The sequence below is a fragment of the Nicotiana sylvestris genome, chromosome 3 (genome assembly GCF_000393655.2).
Source record: "Nicotiana sylvestris chromosome 3, ASM39365v2, whole genome shotgun sequence".
Classification (NCBI taxonomy): domain Eukaryota; kingdom Viridiplantae; phylum Streptophyta; class Magnoliopsida; order Solanales; family Solanaceae; genus Nicotiana; species Nicotiana sylvestris.
This window is the reverse complement of record NC_091059.1, coordinates 184,962,239-184,969,716: the sequence shown is the minus strand read 5'-3', so window position 1 is coordinate 184,969,716 and position 7,478 is coordinate 184,962,239.

The following is a 7,478-nucleotide window of genomic DNA, read 5'->3' as shown; positions in this document are numbered from 1 at the left end:
CCCTTACTTATTCCAGAATGAAGATAACAAGGATGCTGGTGGAAGACAGGATACATTGGAAGAAGAAACGGCTCTATGAGGTAAGCAATAATTTGAGAATACTCCTCCTTAATACAAAATGGTGATATGTAGATAATGTAAATACGCATAATGCTTTGTGTAGCCTTGTGAAGCCATATGTTGGGCTTAATTACTTGCAAGTTTTGCTAGTGACCATTTTATAGGGGAAAATTGATCGGAAATTTCCATTGGAATCCACGATGATTTAAACTCCCCATAAACCCTTACATTCGAGGACGAATGTTCCTAAGGGGGGAGGGTGTTACAACCCATATCCACATGTGTTAGTTCATGCCATATATTAGTTAACATAAATCCAAGAAGGAATTATCTTTGAGATGATAAGAAGTCAATCCTATTGGTCTTAAGTGATACAAGAGTGTATAAGGGTGATTAACCAGTATTAGAAGTTAAACGAATCAAGGATGTTGTAACTCGTATTTTCAGGTAATCTAGCGGTTCTTAATACACTCAAGAGGTCATTTATTAAGTTATTTTAATCATATAATATCCGTATCATAAGTCTTGAAGTCAAACGAGTTATGAAACAAAAGTCGACAAAAGTTGTCGCAACTTAGGTTCATAATTTTACTTAAACATTAGGTCAAATATTTCTAATCTTTTCTCATAATTTACAAGGAATTACGGGGTGATCTACCAACAAAATTAAATATCTATGAGTCTAGTTTCCAACGCATTAAACCGTTCATCGATACGATCTCGGAGTAGAGAGATATTCGCATTTTCGCGAGACTGCGCCAAGCACCTCTCTATAGGGCCCACTAAGTCGGTTTAAGATATTTGGACCTATATAGGATGCCTCCAACCCGTTTTAAGTCATTTCTTTTCACTATTTTCAGACCTTAGAACCCTAGGAACATCCTCTCAAGGTTCTCTCAAGATTCAAGACCCAAAAAAGGGCAAACAACACAAATCAAGTGTCGGGAATTCCGTGGCGCTAGTAAGTCTCTTGTTCTTCTTGTTGTTGCTCATTTTTGTGTCGTTTCAGCTCGTGTGGGAGGTTGTTTTAAAGGGTTTATGTTCTGTAAATACTCCCTCATGTTCTTAATATCAATCCTAGGTGATTTCAAGCCTTCTAAAGTGATTCTAGTGCCGAAAAACACTAATTGATCGCTAGTTTCGCTTTTTTGTTGTTGTGGCAGCATTGGAGGGATATTTCATGGAAATTTAAGGTCAAATTGGAGTTGTTCTTTCTGTATAAAGGTAAGGAACCTCTTACTCTATATGTATTTAAGATTATCCAAGTTGCGGCTAAGCCATTGAAGCTAGAACTTGTGAGATATATATCGAAAGGCTTGGTAGTAATGTTATTGTTTTGTGGACTGTTTTGCGTTGTTGTTGGGCTGCGTATTTTACTACTATCTTGTGGAGTTTTGGAGGAGGAAGGGTGTGGAGAAACACCATATATATGTAGGGTTATGGGCTGATAGTTATTCGTAACATTTCCAGGTTGTTTGACACGACTACGGTGGTCGTCGTATGTATGGAGTGATTAGGCTATGTGTGGACTATTTTGGGAGGCTCAATATGTTTATTATTGATGTTGTTTGGGCTGTTTGGTGACTGTTTTGAATGGTGTGAGGTCATATATATAGGGGAGGTGCTGTCCGTTTCATCGTAAAATAGGTTGTGGTCGATACATAATAGTTATGACGCTTAAATGATAATGATAGTATCGTTTCTCTTATTGTAGACTAAGGAGTTTTGACAATTGCATAGCTTGAGATTGGGGCAGTATATACAAGGTATGTGAGGCTATCCCTTTCCTTCTTTTGCACGACTCCGATTGTACATAATGTAATGAACGAGCTTCCAAGATACTCTACTCTTAGAAGCTAGCAGTACTTACATTGTTTTCCCTCTTATGGAACGATTGATGTTAATGTTACTTCTCTTATTCTTATGTTATCAATGTTGTTCGTACTTCCTAAATCTTATAAGGTTCATAGTGAAGAGTTAGTCCTAATAACGTGTATAGAGGATACCGACCTTACGTCACTCCGAAAGGTTTAGAATGTGATTCCATGAGTCGAGCATGCATTATATATATGTATCTATTTTACTCTACCGAGCCACGCTATAGTTGGCCGGGTACGGCACCTATTGTGCAACCACTGATCAGTTGGGTTTTACCGAGCTCCACGTGGCCGGGTACGATTCTACCGAGCCTATTATGGCCGGGTACGATATGATGATGATGATGCCCACAGAGGCGAATGCTTTAAAGGTTTATGTATTTATACATATGTATCATGCATTTCATGTAAGTAGCCCTCAGAGGTACTAAGATGTTACAGGTTGTATATTCTCTATCCTTGCTTACATTACTGATCGTATTTATGGTTCCTTGCCTTACATACTCAGTACTTTATTCGTACTGACGTCCTTTTATTTGTGGACGCTGCATGTCGTGCTGCAGGTCCTGATAGACAGGCAGGTGCAGCTCCCCCACCACAGTAGACTGTCCAGTTCAGCGGTGATTGGCGAGATCCCTTCTCCGGACTTGCCTTGGTCTTGGTATGCAATTTTTGTTATAGACATTATGGGTATGTCGGGGCCCTGTTCCGGCTATGTTGCAACACTTATGTTCTTTTAGAGGCTCATAGACAGGTGTCGGCTCATGTATAGTTTGGTATGCCTTGTCGGCTAGTTTTTGTTGTATAGTCTTTCATAGTAGCGTGGTAGCTCATACCTTATACGTAGTTTCTTGATTGTCTGGTCATCCCCTGCTATGTATGTTCATGCCGTCATATTTTATTGCTGGTTGTCCATGATCTAGGTCTACCATTTATATTGATCTCGTCAGCCTTAAAAGATAATAATGAAGGTTAGATGAAATGTACGTTGGTGCTCGGCAAGTGTGGTCGGGTGCTAGTCATGGCCCTTCAGTTTGGGTCGTGACATAGTATTCCTAGACAGTCTGTGAGATTGTGACACCAGTTCTGGGTAGCTTTTGTTTATGGATTTGTATCGATATTATTATTAAGTTGTTACATTTCATTCTTCCCCTTTATTATTTCCGTTTTTATATAATGTTAATTCACAATTGTTAAAGGATTAAAAATGAAAAGGGTTAAATAATTGTAATGATTGGCTTGCCTAGATTTCACTAGTAGGCGCCATCACGACTCCCGAGGGTGAGAAATCCGGGTCGTGACACCACTATGCGACCACAGAACCATTTTGTGGACCACAGATCCGCCGCTGAGTGAAGTAGAACTTGAACCAATTTTGAGGACCCTTGTGCTATCTATTATGCGGCCGCATAACCATTTTGCGGGCCGCACAATCTATCACAGAACCAGCACGAAGATTTCCAGGGGAGATTCTGTGGCGCATTATGCGACCGTAGCACTGGTATGCGAACCACATACCTGCCAACCTAACCCGCGCAACCCAGTTTTGGGGAGTGATTTTGCGGTCACTTATGCACACTACATATATGTTATGCGGTCCACTCTGCGACCACAGAGTTGGAAATAGGAGGGTCTATTTTTCTGATTTTATAACGCGACCATATTTGAATAAATAGATGCAAAGGACAATTTGTAAAGGGAAATTTGATATTTCTAGAGAGAGAAACTGCCCTAGAGTGAGAGGAGAAATCTCTAAGCTAATTGTTCATCAATTCTTGTTTAGGAATTGGAGAATTCACAAGGAAAGCTCACTAGGTCTTCATCCAAGAGGTAAGATTCTACTCCCTAGCCCTCAATTTCGAGATTGAACTGAAAATAGGTAATAAGAAAAGCAATTCGTGGGTATGGGAGTTGACCCATATGTATGCATATACCAACAAGGTTTGTGGGAAGGTCATCAAAGTAGTATGGGTGAACCCTTGGTGTTGAATTGGTTGTGGGGTGAAGGCAATCTTGTAGAAGGACCTTGTATCTAATTTTCACTCATAGTGTTTGATGAAATGCTCAAATGAGCAGAACCCATGAACTTCTTCATAATGGTTTAATTTTGTACATTTCTAAATAGATCAAAGTTGCTAAGATTTTTGGATGATTATAGTAATTAAAGGAAAGCTCAAGTGAGGTATGTTGGCTAAACTTCTCTCTTAGAATTGAATCCACGATGTTCTTGTAAGTCCCGAATTACTCATTATAAATTTGACTATTCCGAATAAACTTTGTGCCGAAAGATGTATGTTCAAAATGTGTTCTAAATTCTCTTATCTTATTATGTTATCATTCGGGAATGTGATCTATGTATGTACTGTGTATTAACATATTATGACTTCAAGTCGTGTTTCAAATGAAAGCTATTATGCCAAATTGTGAAAGAAATCTCAATGTGCTTAAGACTCTTCTTTGCTCACATGTCTACTTAAAGTCTTCAATAAAAATGCCTTGTTGTTGATAATCCATGATGATGTTTGAAAGTGAAAGAGGTGAGCATGAAATATGAAATACGGCCAATGTGCCAAGAATGATATTACATTTGGGGCCACTTGTGCCAATAAAAACGTATAAAAGACATTGAAATGAGCTGAAAGTCTTTTAAATAATAAACACTTTGGGAGTATTGTTGGTCACCGAGGAAGTATAGGTTGAAATAACCTAACCCCAAAACTACATGTGTCGGTGTAGGAGTGGATTGTGATTATCTCTTCATTTGGGATGAGATTATTCTCCTTAATTATGATGAGATGATTGCTAGAAACAGGTGATGTCAATCCACATGGCATTGTGGTGAGACGGTCTAGTCGATCAGGTCGAGATCGGACGCCATGTCGTACACATGGTGGTGATTGTGCTTGAAATTTGATTGAGATTGTGATTGTGATTGAATGTCTTGGCTGAGACGACCTAGCTGATCGGTCCTTGATCGGACTACGTGCTAAAGACACGGTGATATATCAGTACTAAAGATCTCCCAACCTAAAATATGGAAATTTACTTGAAAACTTGTCTTGCTCCTAACTTGATGTTTTGGTATTGTTTGAGGCTCACATTGATTATGTGATTGTACTTCCTTGTATTGTTACTCATTGTCACGACCCCAGTTCGCCCTCCATGAACTGTCGTGATGACAACTAATCCCTACGACTAGGTAAGACTAACAATGCAAAAAAAATAAACAAGACTTGCGGAAGAAAACAATTTAAAACAGAAATAGTGTAATTAAAACAACTTTTATAAATACCACTCGGCATATACAATATAAACTCTCAAAAACTATTACATTTTTCCCAAAACCCGGAAATACATGAATCGCAATCTAAGGATACTACATAGTGCTCTAACTCCAGAATAGTCTAAAACAAAGTAAATAAAGAAGGACTGTAACTACAAGAGAGAATGGAGAGAGACTCCTCGGTCTGCGGACGCGGCAGATATACCTCGAAGTCTCTGAAGGGTCGCCTCGCTACAAGGATGGTAAGTCTGAGTCGAACTACCTGGATCTGCACATGAAAAATATGCACAGAAAGGGCATGAGTACACTACAACGGTACTCAATAAGTGCCAAACCTAACCTCGGTCGGGTAGTGACGAGGAAGGTCAGAGCCCTACTGAGGTTAAATAAAATATAAAGTTCGACAGTGTAGGACAGCACAATATAAATAAGTACAGCAATAAGTATACCACAGCGATACTCAGTAAGTGCCAAGCCTAACCTCGGTCGGGTAGTGACGAGGAAGGTCAAGGCCCTACTGAGGTTAAATATAATATAAAGTTCGATAGTGTATGACAACACAATATAAATAAGTACAGCAATAAAAGTAACATTTGATATAAGGGACAGTAACGACTATTATAGAGGCAAAGTAAACACAGAAGGAAATACAGCTCAACACCAAATAATAACATTCAGGGATCTTCGAAGATACCGTTCGGTAGTCCCAAATATATATCCAATAGGTCTCTCGGAATACCGGCCCATAGTCCAACACATAGTGCGCGGGGATCTACCGGAATCCCGTTTCATAGTCCCAAATGTAAATACCCAGTACTGATGGAATCTATCGGGTGCAGTCCCATAGTTTTATATAACTGTGCAGGGGGATCTACCGGATCCCACATCCATAGTCTCAAATGTAAACAGACAAGGGGGAGCTACCGGAATCCCACATTCGTAGTCCTAATGTAAATACACAGCAGCAACATGAAAATATTCAGAAATGTCAAATTTCATATTAAGGCAAACAAGCAGTTCTAGCCTAGCATGCTGCACAGAATTCAAGTAAAGCAGTTTGAGCAAATAAAGCAATTAAATCACTTAGACTTGCTTTCCAAAGCTAACAACAGGCTTAATAGTGCAAGTAATAAACATAGGAAAGGAAACATACAAGTAATTACTTAATGAAAATCGAATTTCCAATAATTAGCACAAGTACACACTCGTCACCTCATGTACAAGGCATTTCAAATATCAATAATACCAAATACTAAGGAAAAGGTTCCCCACACAAGGTTAGGCAAACCACTTACCTCGAACCAGCTCAAAATCAACCTGAAACCACGTCATTGCCAAGCGTACTCTACTCCAAATGGCCCAAATCTATTCAATTCAATTACATAATGTAAATAACACTTCAAGTAACTGATTCTACAATTAAATTCTAAGATAATACGCAAAAATAGGTAAAATGACCAAAATGCCCCTCGGGCCCACGTCTTGGAATCGGGTAAAATTTACATTTCTAAAATCCTCACGCTCTCACGAGTTCAGTCATACCAAAAGTGCCAAAATCAAACCTCAAAGGTTCCCTCAAATCATCACTCAAAGGTCTCTAATTAGACAAGCCCTAACCCCCAATTTACCACTGATTTTCCTTAATTTTTCATGCTTAAATTGATAAAAATCACTCCAATAATGAGTTTAGGGACCAAAGACCTTACCCCAATGAACTATTCTGAAAATCCCTCTTGAAAAGTGCTCCCCAAGCTTCTTCCCATTTGAAAAGAGGTGAAAAATGGGTAAATTTCGTGAAAGCAAGTATTTATATGTTTTTGACCAGCGATTACCGCATCTGCAGTCAAGGGAGCGCACCTACGGTCCCGCACCTATGGTCCTGCACCTGCAGAAGAACTCATCGCAGGTGCGAAAAGTCACTTAACAAGCTGGGTCCGCATCTGCGGACGCTTGGCCGCATCTGCGGCACCGCATTTGCGAAAAACCCAGCCGCACCTGCGGATCTTGGAGCCCTGGGCCAATCTCGATTATGCGGCCATGTAGCTGCTTCTGCGACGCTGCACCTGCGGTCCCACACTCGCAGGTATGGTTATGACAGAAAACCAGCAGCTGAAGCTGCAACTCCAAACTCCAAAATCCTTCCGTCAACCATCTAAAATCATCTTGAGGCCCCCGGGACCTCAACCAAAGGCATCAACAAGTCTAATACCACTGTCCAAACTTATACCAATCCTTAAAACACATAAAACAACTTCGAA